Source organism: Spermophilus citellus (genome assembly GCF_964194105.1).
Source record: "Spermophilus citellus genome assembly, chromosome: 6".
Classification (NCBI taxonomy): domain Eukaryota; kingdom Metazoa; phylum Chordata; class Mammalia; order Rodentia; family Sciuridae; genus Spermophilus; species Spermophilus citellus.
In genome coordinates this window covers 115,376,560-115,396,665 of record NC_138187.1, presented here as the reverse complement: position 1 = coordinate 115,396,665, position 20,106 = coordinate 115,376,560, and the positions used below count along the sequence as shown (strand labels likewise).

Here is a 20,106-nt window from a genome sequence, read left to right as displayed (position 1 = left end):
TAATGAAAATCTGTCATGTATGTAATCACTGTTTAACACATAGAAGACGGGGAACCCAATTCTCCATTTATAGATAATGCAGAATTACCATCATGTCAATTTGGGTTTATGTTTAAGGTTAATTGTTGCCTTCAGCTAGTACCTCCTGCACTGGAATTTACATTTCTCAACTGCTTTTTCTAGATTTCCACTGTACTTCTTTCCACTGTTACTGCTAGTAAAAGGGTGCTTACCTCTTTTGCTTTCAAATTTATTCTATTATTTTTTTTTTTGTCATGGTAAGGCTAAAATAACAGTAAGTAGAAATTCTATTCTACATTAGGAAATTTTATGAGATTCCACATTGTTAACCTAAGTAACAAACAAGGAGAAAGATTCTCCAAAGAATGATGATGATTATTTGGGAGCAGCAAAGCATTGTGATATGGGAATAGCAGAATATGGAATGAAATGTACATATCATAGCAAACTATGGGCATTGTGTTAATTGATATTTTGCTTAGATGAGGAAATGTTTATTTTGGCTCATGGATTCAGTGGTTCGATCCATGGTCAGAGGCTCAAAGACAGAAATGTTATGGCAGCCAGGAAGAAGAGAGAAGAGAGGAAGAAGGGGGCAAGGAGGAAGGGAAGGGGAAAGCCAGGGACAAGATATAGTAGCAAAGTGACCTACTTCCTCCAGCCAAGTTCACCTACCTGTAATTACAACCTAGTAGTTCACTGCAATATTAATCCATCAAACAGATTAACCTCCTGATGAGGTTACAGCCCTCATGACTTAATCATTGCCTAAAATCTCTACCTCCAAAACCTTTCTGCTTTGGGAACCATGTATTCAAAACATGAGTTGTAGGGGACTTTCCAGATCCAAGCCATAACAGGCATATCCAAAGGGTATGAGGGAATGGGAAGTTTTTAAAGACAAAACTGAGGAAGATTATGTCAGATATTTTGAAACAATAATCCTTAGCCACAATGATTAATAACAAGAGTGGCGTCAGTCTGGGTTGAACAGACAGTTGCTAGGCAGATGTCCTCATAGAAGCACTTTTTTTTAAAAATGAGGTTCTGGTAGCCTCTGTGCAAGTTTGTGGTTCTAGCAGAGTCTTTTATGATAGCTACTATGAAGCAATCGTGCATAAGAACCCTTCCTTTGCAACATCCTGACCCTACTTACTTTTTTTATTAGGATGGATCCAAACAACTCCATTTTGATTTTTGACAATGTTAGCATTTTATGTAACACTAATGTAGCTCTTCACAATTTTGAAACTTGTGAGTTCTCTGACTTGGAGATTATGGCAATGGCTATTCAGAGAAGTTCTTTTGTTATACCTAGAAAAGGAAGTAAATGCATTTATTGTTACTGAGTAGTGTTTCAGTTCCACCACTAGATATGACACATAATTTAGGCAGTGTATTTCAAGTATATGACAATGAGAGATGGTTAATTTCCTAATACAAATGTCTATTACTACATTTTTAAAACTACAATTTATGTAATCCATACTTTCCCAAGCCTTTTCTCAGTGGGTGAAGGTGACCAGAGTTAACGAAAACATCTTACTTGGTGATTTTTATGAGCTCCAAAAAATATAAGCTTCCCCCATATTGGTACTCCTGTATCCCCAGGTTCAATCAAATGGCACTACTATCCACAAGGTGTCCCCAGTCAGTGTCCCATGTCTCAGTGTCCCACTGACTTTCCTTTATTCTGTAAAAATAATCAAGTCTTGAGTCTGGCCAATTTTGCCTCCTGATTATTTTTATCTTTTTTTTTTTCTATTCATGATTACTTGTTCTTGTTTGGATCTCTACAAATTTTACTGGGAAAATGGAAATATCTTCTGATAGTCTCCATCTTTTAGTGTTGCCTCCTCCCATGAATTGATTGTACACACTCTCATCAGAATGTTGTATTGAAAATTCAAATTCACCTATGCCAATAAGCAACCAACAAGTCTCCAGTGGACCCAAGAGCCAGACCCTCCCAAACCCAAGAGCTCCATTTCCTGTCACTCTTCTGCTCACTTTGGACTTTACACTCCCTGAAAACAGACTGTATTCCATGCAGCACTATTTCACACCTCAGTAACTTTGCTAATACTATGTCCTCTTCCAGAAATACTCTTATCAACTCTATAACTTAGCCAGCTCCTACTAATGTCTTTCAAAACTCCATTCAGTCATTCTCTCTTCTATCCTCTCCTGACCTACACCCTGAGCTGGATTATGTGTTTCTCCTCTGTGTTCCCATAACTTCTGAAATATCTCTAACAATGCATCAAAATTATTCATGTGACCTTTCCATAAATAAGATGAACAGCATTTGGAGGGTACCACTCATTCATTCCTCTTTAGTACCAAGGACAGTGCCTCTCATGTAGGGGGATGATGGATATTTGTAGAACTGACCACAGAATCCAGAGCTTCTAACATATTCTTGGGAGCCTTGGAGTTCCCCTCATCCACTGCCAGCACAGTCTCTGCTTACCTCCGCGCTTCCCTACTCTGTAGCTGCTGCAGATCCCGCAGAAATAGATAATAATAGATCATGGCAGCTCCCACCATGGCTGAAGCTGTAGGTGTACCTTTTGCTCAGCTGGGCTTCTTTCCCCCATGTAGTTACATCTCTTCCAAGCCCTCCTACCAGAGGGCTTTGCTTATATGTTTCTTAGAGTCTCTGTTATATTAAAAATGTACTTTGCTATACTCATAATCTCAGCTCTCTACAGGCCAAACTTGGGAAGAGTTTCCTAAGGATTAACGTGAATTCGGGACAACGTAAGAGGCATCTTTCAGTGCCTATGGAAAAAGCTTCCTGTAACCAGTCAACCTTCATCCCCTTGGAGAGCCCAGGAGTCCGCTCGCTCACTTTCTAGATGGTATCTGTCCTGCTCATCAGGAACAGCATTGAGATGACAGAGCTCAGTTTCATCATCTGAGCTCATGCCGACACTTGCACACCATATATAAAATCTTAACCTCACTCTTCTGGGTTCCTTAATATTGAGTTTAAAATGCCAAACTGTTGTTTCACTCTCAGAGTTGTACTAATTCTAATGCACATAAGACTCCTCTAGACCATTATGTTGGGCATTCCATTCTTCTTTCCAAGGAATTTCCTCCATATGCTGACCCCTCATAGTCTTTCTTAGATGACCTCTTCTATTTGAATAAAGTAGCTGGCCCTTTCAAGCGGGTCCCAAACCTCTTCTGAATTGTGATGCCCCCAAAAGCATTGTCCCCAGTTCTGCAGACAGTGTGACTCCATATTCTCAATGAACATCATCAGGTTATATAGTGACTTTAGACCTTTTGCCCCAAATCTGGATTTTCCTCCCTCACAGACCATCCTTGCATCTGAATTCCTTATCTTTCACAGCAAAGTGTTTTTGTTCAAGCAAACTCCCTGATTAGAGAACAGATTTTAAAATTAATTCATTAGCCCCACAACTCCTTAAATATGTTCTTCATGTGAAATGATTAATACAGCATTCCTACATAAGGTTTGGGCTCTGATTTCCCAACTCAACCTCAGTCACCATAAATTTGGTGACCATGATCTTCCTACAGATTTGTTCAATTTTCTTTTTTCCTGGAGGTAATAATACATATGGAGTTTATGAAAAGTCTTCTTTTTTCTGTCCTCAACAAAAGCCATAATAAAGTTCATAAGCATGTAGTGATTCATGGTTAGACAAATTAGAAGCTAAATAAACAATTTTAGAGTGTTTATTAATGCATAACTAACTACTCCAATACTTAGTGTTTTAATACAACAAATACTTTATCATATGCCACAATTTTTTAAGTCAGTAATGCATGCAGGATTGAGCTGGATAATTCTTTTGTTCGTCATGGCATAAAATAAATACCCATGAGAGTGCTCCATTGGCAGATGGGCTCATCTAGAGAGTCAAGAGCAGCTTTATTTCTATGTCTGGCACCTTGGCAGGAATGGTTAGGAGACTAAGATCAGCTGGTACTGCCAATGAGAGCACCTACCCATGGCCTTCTCATGGTGAAAATCTCAGGGAAGTCAGACTTCTTGCATAACAGGGTTCCCACAGAGCACATTTTTCAACAGACATGAAGTAGAGGATCCCATTCTCTTAAGACAGGATAGTGTGACTTGCTTCCATAGTTGATTGTTGAAGCCATCCAAGTCTCACTAAGACAGGGGAGAGGACATGACATTTCTTCTCAATATAAAGACTAGCAAAGAATTTTGTAGCCACTTTCTAATGTTTCTCCCACTGTCTCTTCAGATATTGGCAAATTAAGACATCATTCACTACCTCTGAAAAGACTTATAAAATACCCACTACTGAGTGCAGGGTGTCCTGCTGGGTTCTGTAGTAAGACCACAAACTAGTAGGCTACAGACAGGGCAGCTTGCAGACATGGAAGTATCTGACCTGCAATGTTTTATTTTAAATATGTGAATTAATTCCCAACACTTAAATGGAGGAGAGGTTCACATAAAATTTGAGTTTTCAATTTTTTCTGGGGAAAAAATGAATCTTGTCAAAACCTGGATTCAATTGCCCAAGGGTCACACCCAACTTGAGATAAATAGCTCTATCTCATGCAGAGAGGACATAGACTAAGAAGGTTGCCTCAACCCTCCCCCGTTTACCTCGCTCCTTGATGTCATTTGTCTGTTCCCGAAGGCACTTCTGTGCCACTTCTGCTCTAGAGATGAAGAAAATAGATGAAAACTTGATCCTATCTTTTGCTGTCCCCAGAGCCACACTTTTTAGAAGAATGGCTGAACTGGGTACTTTGGTCACACAAGTTTCTAGGGCTATTGATAGTTAATTATATGATTCCCTAAGGACGGTGACTTTATAAGTGACTTTATACCGTTTATCACAAAAGGTATAAGAGTTTTCAACAACATGGGAAATTTATTTTTATTTTAATAGTCCTATTTTTTTCTCAAAATATATTAGGAAAAAAAATTACCAGCACACAAAACCACTGATTTGCAATAATGACATAAATTTTCTCTTTTAAAGTTTTAAGGGAATATCTCTGGCATATACAAAATATCTGTTACATAGAAAATGAAACAAATATGCACACACATCAAACAGCTTAGAAATAGGACATCACGAATAACTATTGTGTCCCTATATGTCTTTTCCTAATTACATCTTTTTTCTACTCTTCAGAAATAGCCAGATTTTATAATTATAAGAATTTTTATAACTATAAGATTTTATAATTCTTACTCCATTGTTTTTCTTTACACATTTACTACATATATGTGCATCCTGACATACCATGCTTAGTTTTGTATGTTTCAGAATGTATATAAATGCAAAAATTACACAGATATCTATGACTTGCTTTTTTGTTGCTGGCTACATTTGTGAAATTTATCAGTAAGGAAGTCTATATCATATTCATCCATTTTTACTGCTCTCAGAAGACTCACTGTATCACACGTTGCAGCTCATATTGAGGTTATTTCTGTATTTTGGACTAAAATGAAATATGTTATGTTGAACATTGTCTTTCATATGCTTGACTAGAACAGTTTCTGTTCAAATATATGCCTAAAAACGGAATATTTGACACTTAAAAGATGTTTGCCTTCAAATATTCCAAGTATTATATTGCTTAAATGCTTTGCAAAATAGTCTACACCCCACCAGCAATGTATGAAGTTTCTCCAATAACACTACATCTTGGTATTTTATTACCATTTTATTTTTTATCTTCCTGGGTCAAGGTGAAAAGTAATATTTCATTGTAGTTTTAATTTATGTACTTCTGATAATTAATGAGGATGAGTATTTTTCCTCTGTTTATTATACATTCTGTGTCTTCATTTAGAAATATCTGTATGTTTATATTGAGGTTTCTTTTTCTTATTAGTTTGTAGGAATTCTTTGTTTTCTTGATACCAATAATTTGTCAACTAAATATGCTACAAAACTTTTTCTCATTTGCAGGTTTTATTTATTTTATTATTTTTTACTTTATTACAGTGTACTTTTCTGGAAATTTTTAATTTTTGTCTAAATATTTATCAAAATTTTTCTTTTATATTTTGTAATTTTTTTGCCTGATTTTGTCTTCTCACTCCAAAGCTACAAATATGTCCCCCCCCCCCAAATCCCTCTAAGTATTTAAGTTTTTGCCTCTCACAGATAAAACTTCAGTTCTCCTGGAGTTCATTTTTCCATATGGTGTGATGTAGGTATAAAATTTCTGTATTTTGTTGTTGTTGTTGTTGTTGTTGTTGTTACTGCCGTTGCTGTTTTAATATGTATACTCAGCTTTCCTAGCACCAATGTCCATTTCTCCCCAGTGTCAGGCTCTGTCTTCTACCCAGCTTCCCATGTGCAGGGGTGTTTCCCAGTTTTTCAACCCAACTCGTCTATTTTTCCCTGTGCACTGCTGGTTCACTGTCTTAATTATCATGCCTTTAAAAATATCACATTGGACATGTTTCCCCACCCTGTTCTTTTCAAGAGTGTTTTGGCTATTTTTGGTTATTTGCTCTTCAATGTGAATGACGTCTTTTTTTTCCCCAGTTTCACTTTCTAAATACTTATTGCTGGCATATAAGGATTCAATTTTTATTCATTAAGCTCAAATTCAACAACTTTGCTAAACTCCTCTGTTAATTCTAATAATTTCTCTCTAAGATATATGAATATTTTCATGTAGAACAAAAAAATATATATCATTGACTAGTGACAATTTTGTTCCATAGTCTCCTTATCATGTTTCTGATTTTTAAGGAGAACGCTTCTGCTTTGCCATCAAGTTATGATGTTTGCTGAGGGATTTAGATGACTACCTTTCATAAGATAAAGTCATTTTTCTTGTATGCTTAATTTGCTAAAAGTTTCTTTTCATGAACGAGTGTTAAATTTTATTGGGGCTTTTTCTTCATCTAATAAGACGAACATACAGTTTTAATACTAGAATAAACTTGCTTTCTTTGAATAATGCAATATGATTATAGTATTATGCTATTTGTAGCATTACCTTTTTATACATTGTTTGCTAAGATACTTTGCCAAGGATTTCTACATCTATGTTTATGATTTAGATGGCATGGTAATTCATTTTTGTAAATCATTGGTTTAGTAATTATTAAATGAATTGGGAGTCATTTGCTCAGTAAGTATATCTTAAAAGTATATCTGTATCATCTGGAAGAATTGGTATAATATGTAAGTTACTTTGAATGTTGTAAGACTAGCTTGACAAATCAACCTCTGAAGGGCAATATAAAGGAAATGTTATTTCTTTTCTAATGATAACCCAATAATAAGGATAATATGGCATGGTAGGAAAAGACTGAATATTATAAAGAGAAAACATGGGCTTGCAGGCTTAATGTTCCCCCATTTAGTTGTGAACTTGGCCAGTGTGGCTTTTCTGATTCTCAGTTTTCATACATAAAAATATATGCTTTGAGAAATAAATGTGATAATAAGTGTCATACTGGGTAGTCCCTTAATGAGTGTTATCTTTTCCTCTATAAATCTGGACCAAGAAAAATAAACTTCAGGAAATCTTTTAACTTATTCTGTATCACTGATCTCCAACTGATGTACTTCTGAAAAATCTCAGCCTGATGAAAGAAAAAGGACAAATGTCTATGCAGTTCTAAGAATGTATGGGTAAGAAAACCAACCTCTTTAGTATAACACTTGAAATTTACATGTTGTGTCTTTGTTCTGTCTCCAAGCCAGATCTCTTAGCGATTTAGATAAATTTATCTTGCCTAAGATTAGACACACTCAGAAGGTCCAAAGCTGAGCAGAGGAGCACTGCAGCTGGGCTTGGAGATAACCCAGCTGAGAGTGATGCTAGGAATTGTGTGACAGGTCTTATGCCTCACCAATTTCTTTTTTCATTAGCTGTCAGGATTCATGGGAGATCACACACTGGGAGTGGCATCCAGGGAGCCATTATGGAAACCATCTCCATAAACTAAAGTCAAGTACTTTGACTGTCATTTTTCAAGTTCACATAATGGGGCCATTAGAAACAGATTAACTGTTTCAACCCCTCTCCTACTATTAGCCATCCATATTGAAAAAGAAAAAATACTGTACATCAAAAGCTTGATGCTGGGGTGTCAAAATCTAAAACTGGACTTTAAACAACTCAAGTGACTAATTTGGAGAGGGATGGTTCCCTGGAGAAATTTTATCACTTTCTGATATTTTAGTTAAATCTACTTTAAATAAAACGTGGAGTTTCAAGTTTATTAGCAAAAGTCTGCCAACAATAATATCCTCAGCAATTTGAGGATAAGAATCAGTCCTCTTATTAAATTAAATTCTTGGGATAGTGCTGACACACAGAGTAGCTTCTCAATAAAATTTCTTGAATATTCTTCTCTCCAAACTCAACTTATGCTGTGTGTGCTTTGGTACTCGCTTCCTGTCTAATCTTCTTCTCCGATTTGCATCCTCCCTTCACTAAATGATTTCTAAGGCATCCTTCCAAGACCAAGTTTATTTCTAGTAGAAAGTCATCATGAATTGACCACTCCCTCTAGAGTCTCTTTCCCCACATTTGGCATTCCTTTGACCCTCAGTGTTTAGATGTTGGTGGGTTGCTTTACACATGTTCTGAAATTGCCTTATTGGTAATACATGTTTTATCTAATTAAAGAGTTATGAATATATAGAATTATGCTAGGTATTTATTCATTTGCTCAGTAAGTATATCTTAAAAGTGGGAAAAAATGTTGGAATGTAGAGACAGAAGAAGAAAAAGAACAAGAAAGTCAGAAAGGTAGAGTAGTATGTATCCTGTGCCTAAAACACTCTACTAGTAGATGCAGTGTCAGGCCAGATTGATTCCCCTTGAATCATTCTCCTTCAATAAGATGAAAACAGAAATGTGAGAAACCATGACACATGGAAATGAAGCAAGGGTTGTTTGTCTCTTCTTTCATTGTAACACTTTGGTGGATATAGGAACTTCACAAAAGTGGCCACCTTCTTGATTTTATGTCTTTGACAACCATCACCTGTTCTTACAATGAAGGTCTAAATTTTTATCCCTGTTATGGATCTAGGAGTATGAATAGAGTCAACAAGTAAGAAAGTTGGGGTTAAAAGTCAATATAACAGCTGGGTGGGGTGGTGCACACTTGTAATCCCAGCAGCTTGGGAGGCTGAGGCAGGAGGATCACAAGTTCAAAGCCAGCCTCAGCAACCTAGCGAGGACCTAAGCAACTTAGGGAGACCCTATCTCAAAATAAAACATTAAAAGGACTGGGGATGTTGCTCAGTGGTTAAGTGCCCCTAGGTTCAATCCCTGGTACTGAAAAAAAAAAAAAAGAAGAAAAGAATAAAGAAAAAATCAAAACAAAACAAAAACTCAGTGTAACAACTAGCAGAAATCCTGTATCAATTCAGAATACACAGGAAGGATGGTCTGGCAGTGCTGTCTTCCATGAGAGTGATGGGAAATATTAATTCATTCTTACTGAAAGCCCGCTCTTTTTTTTCCCCATTATGCTGGATTTTTCTTGAAACTGGACCCTCAGAAGAATACACAATCTTTAACAGAGTAGGGAGGAAGAGCATGAGAAGAAGATTAACATTAAACAGGGATGAGAGGTGGGAGGGAAAGGGAGAGAGAAGGGAAATTGCATGGAAATGGAAGGAGACCCTCAGGGTTATACAAAATTACATACAAGAGGAAGTGAGGGGAAAGGGAAAAAAAACAAGGGAGAGAAATGAATTACAGTAGAGGGGGTAGAGAGAGAAGAGGGGAGGGGAGTGGAGGAGAGGGGAGTGGGGAAAGTAGAGGATAGGAAAGGCAGCAGAATACAACAGACACTAGTATGGCAATATGTATATCAGTGGATGTGTAACCAATGTGATTCTGCAATCTGTATACAGGGTAAAAATAGGAGTTCATAACCCACTTGAATCAAAGTGTGAAATATGATATGTCAAGAACTATGTAATGTTTTGAACAACCAACAATAAAAATAAAAAAGTATACACAATCTTCCCATTTGTTTGTTCTTTCATTGACAATTATTTATTGAACACCTATTTCTGGGGATAAAGTGATAAACAACATAGACACGACCATTCCCTCCCGGGGTTTATATTTTAGTGGAGAAAGAGCAGCAATATGGAAGCAAACAAATTGGCAAGATAATTTTAAAGTGAAATCTACTATAAATGGTAGTGAAGGATAGTGGAATAGACAGGTAATTATTCAACCCATCCTCTACAACTGCCTTTGCTCCTTTGCTAAGTCTCTCTCTGTATATATTCCAAATTTATTTGTCCCCCAATAATTGCATTTTTCAACGTTAGGCTATTCTCCCTTTTTATCTCCATCCTGTTCTTTCCATCTGACATTTAAGGAGCACTGGATTAAAGTGCTTTACAACATAACATCTCATTTGATAGTCAAACAGCACCATGGGCTTAGTCTCATGAGCATAACCATTTTGCAGAAGGGAAGGCGGAGGCAAAGGATGGTTGGGCAACTTGCCTAAAATCATACTGCACACGAAGCACTGAAGCCAAGATATGAATGCATGTCCTCTGATTTCAGAGCTCCTAGAAATCCTCTGGGTCAATCTGTAACCATTTTCCCCAGGACAAAGTTAGTCCTTCCAACAAAAGGGTGCCCCACACAGATGTCCTCTACCTCCCCAGAGGGTAGAAGGAGGGTTTGTATTAAAGCCAAAGGACATGAACCAGACATAATGAAGAACATCCAGCCACAAAAGTTGAAATTTTCCTGGTAGGAAAGTTTAGGACATTTCTCTTCTAGGGATTTATAACACAGGTCAGCAAACTACTGCCTGTGGATAAAATCTAGCACTGCTACCTGGTTTTTGTAAATATGATTGGACTGGGACGTGGTCATGCTGCTCATTCACCTGTTTTTTTAAGGCTGCTTTCACACCACAAGAATAGCACTGAGTAGTCATGACAGTGACCTAAGGATCCACAAAGCCTACAACAGTTACTCTCTGGTGGTTCACAAAAACTATTTGCTGACCTTTAATCTGGAATAACAAGAGGAGTGTTGGCATGGTTGGCTTGAGTATGGGTCTCTCTTAAGTGGAGGAAGGTCTAATGGAAGCTTTAATGTCCCTTTCAGATCTCAGAACAAAGATATACTCTTCTGTGGAGGTCAAAATAGTCCCATCCCTAATGGGCAGGTCCCTCCTACACACTTTTTCCAGCTGTCTGTATGTTGCCCAATTGGTATTTAAAATGTGTAGCTGACACAGGTTTCCCAAATTACATTTCAGACTACCACTAAGCACAGCTTAACTGTCGGGGGGGAGTTTCTGGGGGAATAAATTCCGCCTGCCAGGGAATTTAGAGTGGTGCTTATATTTATATTATCTCTGCACCAGTTGCCATTTGGATTGAACATGAAGGGATGACAGATTTGTGTCACATCAGACCAGTGATTAATGTTATTGCTATGATTTCTAATGTTACTATTAATATAATAATTTCATATTGTTATAAATATAATATTGTCATAGTTGGGATATGAGTTGTTCCCTCAAAAGCTCCTGAGTTAATGCAAGATGTTCAGAGACGAAATGATTGGATTCTGAGAGCTGTAACCGAATCAGTCCATCCTAGTTTAAATGGACTGACTGGGTGGTAACCATAGCCAGGTGGGGCTTGGCTGGAGGAGGAGGGTCACTGGGCAAGGGACCTGGAAGGGTGTATCTTTCCTTGACCCCTTACTCTCTTACCTTTATCTGCTTTCTGGATCCCTGAAGTGAGCAGGACTCTCTACCTATTCCTCCATATCCCTCTTCACCTTGGTCCCAGAGTAATGGAGTTGGCCCATCATGGATTGAACCTCTGAAATGGTGAGCCAAAATAAACTTTTCCTCCTCTTAGTTGTTCTTGTCAAGGATTTTGGTCACAGCAACACAAAGCTGACTGCCATAAATATGTAATATTCATAAAACCATATTCATAATATTATCATTTCGATGATGCCTGATATTGTCATATTTGATTATTACTAATGTGAATATATCATTTTTAAATTTTACTTAGGGTAAAGTAAAAACTTTTATGAGCGTTAAATGTTAATTGATAAAGAATTCTTATTGATCAAGCCAGAGAACCAGAAGTGAACCATTTATGGATGCCTTTGAAAAAAATACTATACACGCACATATACTTACACACACATTCCGAGAAAAATATGTACTAACTTTAAAATATTTTCCATTCCTAAGAAGCTCATGTGTTCTTTCCCAATTCAGTTCAATTAAAATAACATTTCCTTTTGCTTTTTGACACCAGCCCTGATAACGTGGACTGTGAGACTGCCTCTCACAAGCCATGTGATCTTGAACAAGTGACTTCATCTTTCTGAGCCCCACTTTTTCCTTCTGTGAAATGCTACTGTTCCAATGGATGCTCTTTTCCCTCTCAAACATAAGCCAGTGTGCCTGTGAACCCCCAGGGTCTCACACCCTACTGCAGCTGCTTCCTTCCACATGGTTTCAAAACCACTTCTCAGCATGGTGTAGTGAAAAGACATGAACTTGGGAGTGAGCCAGACTGAGCGCCAACCTTAAAAAGCACATTTTTATTTAGCACTTCAAGCCTTGCACGGCTCTCCAGGATGGCAGACACGCCTGCTGTCATAGTGCTGTTCCCTCTGTCTTTTCTTCTAACTTGGGCACCGTGTGCCCCTCATTTTCTATTTATTTTCACTGATTCAGATTAGAAAGGTAAACTCTAGAACGAAAGGACAGGTTACAGGCTGGGAGATTATATGCAAAAGACATACTGATGAAGCACTGTTTTTAATAATATATAAAGAACGCTTAAAACTTGACAATAAGAAAAACAAGCAACCTCATTTAAAAACAGGATGAAGACCTTAGCAGACACCTTTCCAAAGGGGAGAGACAGATGGTCAATAAGCATGTGCAAAGATCTCTCACATCATGTCATCAGAAAATTTCAAATTAAAACAACAATGAGTTACCACTACACATCTATTAGAATGGCCCAAATCCAGATCACTGACAACACCAAATTCTGGAGAGGTGTGGAACAACAGGAGCTCTCATTCATTGGTAAGAATACAAAATGTCATGTTACCTTTAAAAACAGTTTGGCAGTTTCTTAACAAAACTAAAAGTGTTCTTACCATTTAATCTAGTTATCTCATTACTTGGTATTTACCCCCAAAGAACTGAAAACATATATCTAAACAGAAAGTTGTGCACAGATGTTTATAGCCCCTTTATTCATATTTGACAAAACTTGAAAGCAATCAGGATTCCCTTCAGTAGGTGAATGGATAAATAAACGGTGGTACATGTAGACAACGGGGATCCTATTCAGCACTAAAAAGAAATGAGATGTCAGATGATGAAAAGACATAGAAAAAAACTTAAATGTACAGTACTAATTGGGATAAACCAATCTTAAAAAGTAACATGCCATTTGATTGCAACAATACAACATTCTGAAAAAGGCAAAGTTATGGAGACAGTAAAACCGTGAATGAGGGCCAGAGATTAGGGGAAGGGAGGGATGAATAGGCAGAGCACAGAAGATTTTTAGGGCAATGAAAGCATTCTGTATGATGCTATGATGGTGGATGCGTGTCATTAAACATTTGTCCAAACCCACCATATGTACAATACCAAGAGTAAATTCTAGTGTGAACCTTGGGCTTTCTGTGATTATGATGTACTGATATAGGTTCATCGATTTTTAACAAATGTACCACCCTAGAGGGGAATGAATATTGGTAATGTGGGAATGTGATTGCATGTGGGAGATAAAGGACAAATGGGAACTCTCTGTAAGCCTAAAACTGCTCTTTATTAAAAAAATAAGTAAATAAAAAGGAATGACTTAAAAACTAATACCTTTATAAACTGTTTTATATTTCTCTCTTCACCTGTAAGGAAGAGATATATACATTCTCAGGTCACCCCAGGCTCTTCCCACTGTTAACTGTTTGTGTGGGCTCCCCTTGTAGGCAATGGCTTTCTTGAGGTCAAGTATCTGTGTAGATCTCCACATTAGAAAGATTCCCTGATAAATGTGGATGTGTAACCGATGTGATTCTGCAATCTGTATTTGGTGTAAAAATGGGAGTTCATAACCCACTTGAATCTAATGTATGAAATATGATATGTCAAGAGCTTTGTAATTGGGCTGGGGATGTGGCTCAAGCGGTAGTGCGCTCGCCTGGTATGCGTGCGGCCCGAGTTCGATCCTCAGCACCACATACCAACAAAGATGTTGTGTCCGACGAGAACTAAAAAATAAATATTAAAAATTCTCTTCTCTCTCTCTCTCTCCTATCTCTCTTTAAAAAAAAAAAAAGAGCTTTGTAATGTTTTGAACAACCAATAAAAAAAAAGATTAAAAAAAAAAAAAGACAGTTTACTGCCCTCCATCTCACTCACGCTCATATTCCAAGTTCCAACCATGGTTTCAAGGTTCTGCCCACGCTGGCTTCTGCCAATTTCCCCAGGCTCATTTCAGGGCATTTGTCCACTTCTTTTAGGTTCTCTAGACCAAACTCCATGCCCTCATTTTCTTTATACCGAGAATTCCCTCATGGGGTGGCTTTCTACAGAGAGCTCTCAACAGCCCTTTAGCTGACCCTTTGCAGATCTCAGTTTTCACTTATTCATTCATATAACAAATATTTACTGAGCACTCTTCTAGGCACTGGGAGAAAGAAGGAAACAGACAACTCCCTGCCAACCTGGAGTCTACCTTCCAGTTGGGAATAAGGGAGATAATTAGTAAACAAATTACAACAAATCCAATAAATACAGACCAGTCCTGTGGTGGTGATTCCTAAGGATAAGAAAAAGCAAAATGAGATAATGAGTTCTGGGATGTGATCTCATTTCATAGGTAGAATGAGAAAGGCCCCCACTAAAAACCTCATGGATAAGCAGAATGCTGCAGGAGAAACGGAAACAAGCTATGTGAGTGTTTGTAGAAGAAGCAGTGAGCCAGAAGTCCCAGAGCCTCCGGTCAAGGGAAAATAGAGACACCAGTGAGTGAGAAAGGGAGTGATGGGAGATAGACAGAGATGGCAGGGGCCAGGGCTTGCCAGCCACTGTGAGGGCTTTGGCTCTTACTCTAGGTGAAATGAGTATTTTAAGCAAAATGATTCCACCTTATATTTGGAAGGGGCCACACAGGCTGGTGCATTGAGTTCAGCTACAAAGGAACAAGTCCAGATAGAGGAAGGTTAGTTAGAAAATTTTTCTAATAATTCAGTAAAAAAATAAGATAAAATAAAATGGTGCTAACTTGAACCAGAGTGGTAGAAGTTATAAAATGGTTGACAGATGGTTGGGTTCTGGATATATTTTGAAAGCAAACTTTATAGATTTACAGATGTATTGGAAATAGAGAAAAGAAAGAACCAAAGGTAACTCCAGGGGTTTCAACATGAATGGCTGGTAGAATGTGTTTGCATTTACTTAGATGAGCTGATTGAGGCAGAAGAAGGCTGGGGTGTTTTGAGATATGTTAAGTTACAGATATATATTTAACAGCCAAGAAGAGAAGTCAGTAGAGCTTGATATACAAATCAAGAGTTCAAGGAGAAAGTCTGGGGTGGTCTCTGGGGTTCCGCATTTAGATAAGGATATGAGAATAAACCAGCTCAGGAAAAGGAAGAGAAGCCTTCTCTGTAGGAGGAAAACCAAGAGAGAGAAAAATGTCCCAGAGCTAAGTGTAGAAAGCATTCAAGAGGCAAGGGCAGAATCAATGTCTCTGTTCTCAGCTCAATGTCAGGTGCTGAAGGACACAGTAGGTCTTCATATGTACCAAAAAATATTTCTTAGAAGAATTAATAAATGAACAGCCAAATGATAAATCTCTTTTTCCAGTCGTGCCCATTTTACCCTTATGGAAATGCTCCAGCCCCATCTCTGCTGTCATTATCTAGCTCCTAGAGCATGAAGGAAACTCACTTTTCCCCTATGGATTTCGGTTTCAGGATCTATTAGCAAACCACATTGAATTAATGGTCCCCACCAGAGCTATCATCCCACAATTCTTTGGCAGGTCTAAGTTAGACCTCCTAATTTTCAAGCCATGGTATAATTTTAATCATTAGCTCCCCCAAATGCCTCCCATTGGCCTGAGGCTGTCTTGAATTTTATTACTAGATTTGAATACATTTGAACTCAGTTTAAGCTCTGTAAGATATGCAAATAAGGAGGCGACTGTTATCGGTCATTTGTGTCAGAGTGTAAGTCTATATGTCTGGTCCCTTGCTGATAGAGGTTTTAGATGAAGACTTGTTGAGAAAGAATGAGAATAGACTCTGCTCAATATGTGGTCTAGGGAGGAAAGGGGTACAGAAAAATATCAATAGGAAATAAAAGTCTGTATAGGGCAGCTCTTACTGATGGAACTGACAAAGTTTAATAAAGGTTGAATCATTAACTCCAAATCCAAACTAGGTGATGTTGAACAAGTCATTTCTTCAACCACAGTTTTGATATCAACTCAAAAAAAAATGGTGGAATTGGACTTGATCGTCCAAAAATGCCCTGTTGCCATTAAATCCAAGTCTTCTCTGACTAAGTAAGGAAGGGGAGACAGTCTATTTCAAGTCTGATAATGATAGCCAGACACTTGCAAATACGGGACTGGTCACCTCAGCCCTAGGAAGCATGATCTAAGCATTTTAACACAGAAAATAGTAATAATTTTAAAAATTCACTGAAGTCATAAATCAATTTTAAATGGCTCTTGCCTGTCTCTGAACAAGGCACTGTAAGTGCAGTCAGACGTCCTGTACATGTCCAAGATTATGGAAGCTACTCTTGGCATTGCCTTGGGCTGAGACCACATAGACAGAATTGGGGTTAGTTCAGTTTACCTGGTGCTAACTTCCTTCTAATATCCCTCCCACTATGGACAATAAAAACTGTGTAAGTGTATTTTTTCCTGTAGTGGACTAGCTTATGCAGGACCCTGTTAACAGTCAAAGAAAGATATTTGTAAGGTAGTGGGTAAAACAGAGTCTCTGATCTCCCCCCAACCCCTTTTTTAGTGCAGTTTGAGTATAAATAAACATAGGAACAAGCAAGCAAACTACACATATGACCATAAAGAGAGTTAAGTCAACCAGGTCATCAACAAAACCCAGGCTGTAACTTCAGCCTCCGTGGCACAGCCCTAAGGACAGGAGAAATCATGTTTTTGGATGACAAGGATGAGGTAAGAAACTTGATAATGACCATCTGCTGCTGATGTCAGGTGTCCCTTAAGCAAAAGACCAGGATCCCTGGCATTAAGCATACACAAGGCTGTCCTGTGTGCTATGAGCATGTGTGTGTGTGTGTATGCATGCGGTGCATGTGTGTGTACTTAAGAACTGTGGGTGGTACACTTAATATAGTGCTTTTATGTCCAGGAAAACTATATCCCCTCCAAAGCCCTGACTTATTAAAATTAAAAATTACTGAAGTTTTTCACGTCTGTTATAAGGTTTGTAGCACAATTTCCTCATGCTGTTGGGTGCCATATTCTGTGTCTGAGGTTTCGGGCATGCCCCAACCTTCCCATTGCCAACTGGGCAATCATTTATTATTGCTGTGGCCAAAGGAGCTGCCAAGGCTTGGGAAGCATGATTCTGAGAAGAGCCATCGTGCTGGAGGGCAGTGAGTTGGCTGGGCTGTGGGGTGGTCTCAACACTGGAGATCCAGACCTCTCGCCTGAGTGTAACCAGAGCCCCTCAGGGAGAAACTGGTCCCAAGGTCCTCCAGCAACTATAAAACTCCTCTAATAGCATATGCTGAGTTCCTGTCCCTCAGACCACCACCATTTAAATGGAAACTGAGTTAAATCCAAATAGGATGAACCAAACTTCTGTTGAAGCCAATAAGTTGGCCCAGGGCTGAAGGGCTTTAAATGGACCATGAATAATGTTTTATTGCCTCAGCACTGGGGTGAACTCAGCCCCCTACACTTAGCCTCACCTTTCAGGCTGTTATTTTTAAGATCTCATTACACACCAGCTTAAACTAAAAATATGTTTTCCAGGAATAGCAGAACCTAGTTTTAATCGTGCAAAGTGTTACAAATGCTCATGTACTCTAGTTACATATGATGTTTCATGTATTTGATATCAGCTTTCGAAACAAGGGACTAAACTTGCTTTGGGGTTGTTGGGCTCAAATATTTTTTTCTGGACTGGAGTTTTTTCCCACTTCTGAGGCTTTGTTCTCCCATGATTTGGTGACTCACATAGCTAGAATCATGGCCGTCATGAAGACCTCTTCCTGACAAGTTCATCTGCAAGAAGTGCTCTCAAGCCTTGCCAGTCTCATCCAACATTGGCTCTTCCTTCCCTCCCCAGTCTCACTGGCTTAGAGGTGAAGGTCATAGGGTAGGTCATGTGGAATCTGACAAAGGGGCAGCTTGATTTTACCCTACCCCTCTAGCTTTGTGATTTCTAGAAAGTTCTTAATCTTCTTGAGACTTCTCCTTGTTGAAAAGCAGAATAACAAATGTTGTAAAGGTAAAATGAAATAATTTGTGGACATTGCAGAAACTGAATTTTTTTTTTTTATTTGACTTGCTCATACACTAGTCAAATCAGTCATTGAGCACTGACTAAGGCAACGTGAGGCAGGCATGATGTTCCACTGTCAGACCCTGACCAAACATGCATAGAAGCACAGATGGCTCTCTTGGAGTGCAGTGTGAAATGTCAAATTGGAATCGAGGCTCCAATCTGCACTCTGGGGTTAGTAGCAAGGGAACGTTTTATCCTGGGGAAAGAAAGTCTCATGAACTCAAACTCATTCTGGAAGGATTCTTGGAATAGTAGTGCTTTATCTATTGATGCATTAATGGGTTAAAGACTGAGTGTCTAGGAATAGCTGCCTAACATGGATTTCAGCCCTGCCTCTTATTTCCAGAGCAACCTTGAGCATGTTACTTAAGCTTTTGCACCTTAGTCTCTTCAGCTTTAAGATGGAGTTAATGATAACCCCTACCTCCTCATGTGGTCATGAGGATTAAATGAGAGAGTTGATATGATGGCTATACCTTGAATGCATCATCTATTACGTATTTCTCAAGAAATATTGACTGTTAATGATATTGTGGGAAATACATTGATGGAAGAGGGAACCATTTAAGCAAACACAGAAATACACAGGACAAAGAATGCCTGGTGATCTTGTTTGGCTGAATCACAGAGTATATTCTGGAAGAAAAGGCAGTCCCTCAAATATTCTTAGCCTTTGCTGTCATTTGATTTTCATCAGGATATATTCAGACTCTCCACCTAGTCCTTAGGTTCTCTAAGGACAGGAACTTCCATTATAACCACTTATAGAACTCCTCAGCCTTCCCTTCTCCAGGGCAGTAATTTTCTATTCCTGTTTTCAAATTTTTCTGGTGAATACACTTCTTAGAGATCACCAGATGATTTTGGACATTTTAATGAACCATGAAGTTTCATGATGCCCATTTGATTGTCCAGTCCCATTATGAGAAAAGTATGTTTGCAAACTTTCTATTTGATGAGAAGACTAGAGATCCCAAGCTCATTTTTGTAACCTCTCTAGTCCCACTGCCTATCCTAGAAGGGGGCTTGATTGGCATGGAGCAGACAACGATGCTGAACCTGGACTGAGCCAGCTCTGCAGCAGAGGGAAAGAGGCAGGCTTACAAAAGGGCCAACCCATTCTTAAAATGAGATAACCATGTGTGTTTTATGTGGATGATCCAACACCAGCAAAACACTCTCATCGATTCTATCACCATTTTGATTATTTTCAGACATGCTGCTACTCAATATAAGAAAAAAATTTTTTTTACTTATTTCTTCCAGGAGCTTTGGACATATTTGTGTAATTTTCCTCTTTTGGAGAAGGAACAATTATTTTTCACACTAAGGTAAATTAAAATCAGGAAGAATCGAAAACTAGGAGGAAAAGGATATGCTCCACCCACCTCCAGGGCTACAGCATCAGCAGATCATATAGATTTCGGAATCTCTGGGTCTTGCTTTCAAACAGTAGGTTTCCTCTTTCTCTCAAGATCTAGAAGTATGCAACCTGACTCTGAGCAAAGCCAGCAG

General features: G+C 38.4%; 2 long non-coding RNA genes across 2 annotated transcripts in view; one reads left to right on the top strand and one right to left on the bottom strand.

Annotated features, from left to right (window-relative positions):
* The window catches only part of LOC308652048, a 278,634-nt gene that overhangs the window by 258,298 nt on the left and 230 nt on the right, over positions 1 to 20,106 (bottom strand). Inside the window, exons 2-3 of the long non-coding RNA XR_014022721.1 lie at positions 4,009 to 4,174; positions 1,178 to 1,335 (exon numbers count right to left, since the gene is read on the bottom strand). This is a non-coding gene — a long non-coding RNA (uncharacterized lncRNA). The remainder of the gene's footprint in view (positions 1 to 1,177; positions 1,336 to 4,008; positions 4,175 to 20,106) is intronic.
* On the top strand, positions 11,547 to 14,157 carry LOC308652047. Its single transcript, XR_014022720.1, has 3 exons — positions 11,547 to 11,659; positions 11,768 to 11,860; positions 12,306 to 14,157. It is a non-coding gene; the product is annotated as an uncharacterized lncRNA (long non-coding RNA).